Source organism: Dreissena polymorpha, chromosome 15, assembly GCF_020536995.1.
Source record: "Dreissena polymorpha isolate Duluth1 chromosome 15, UMN_Dpol_1.0, whole genome shotgun sequence".
Classification (NCBI taxonomy): domain Eukaryota; kingdom Metazoa; phylum Mollusca; class Bivalvia; order Myida; family Dreissenidae; genus Dreissena; species Dreissena polymorpha.
In genome coordinates this window covers 62171077-62171862 of record NC_068369.1, presented here as the reverse complement: position 1 = coordinate 62171862, position 786 = coordinate 62171077, and positions in this window count along the sequence as shown.

Here is a 786-nt window from a genome sequence, read left to right as displayed (position 1 = left end):
TTGACCTTTCACCACTCAAAATGTGCAGCTCCATGAGATACACATGCATGCCAAATATCAAGTTGCTATATTCAATATTGCAAAAGTATTCATAAAATAAGCGATTTGGGACACATATATTTGACCTCTGACCTTGAAGGATGACCTTGACCTTGACCTTTCACCACTCAAAATGTGCAGCTCCATGAGATGCACATGCATGCCAAATATCAAGTTGTTATCTTCAATATTGCAAAAGTATTTATAAAATAAGCGATTTGGGCCACATATATTTGACCTCTGACCTTGAAGGATGACCTTGACCTTTCACCACTCAAAATGTGCAGCTCCATGAGATACACATGCATGCCAAATATCAAGTTGCCATCTTCAATATTGCAAAAGTATTCATAAAAAGAGCGATTTTGGCCATATATATTTGACCTCTGACCTTGAAGGATGACCTTGACCTTTCACCAATCAAAATGTGCAGCTTCATGAGATACACATGCATGCCAAATATGAAGTTGCTATCTTCAATATAGCAAAAGTTATTGCAAAATGTTAAAGTTGGCGCAAACAGACCAACAGACCAACAGACAGACCAACAGACAGACAGACAGACAGGGCAAAAACAATATGTCCCCCACTACTATAGTGGGGGACATAAAACCAGGAGGTTTAATTTGTGAAGGAAGTGTGGGAATCCTCTGACGTCATTCGATAAAGCAATGTGTTTGCATGCGTTCTTTTTATTGGTTGGGCGGAATTTCCCCGAGGATCTCCGTAAAAAGGTGAGTGAGAAAA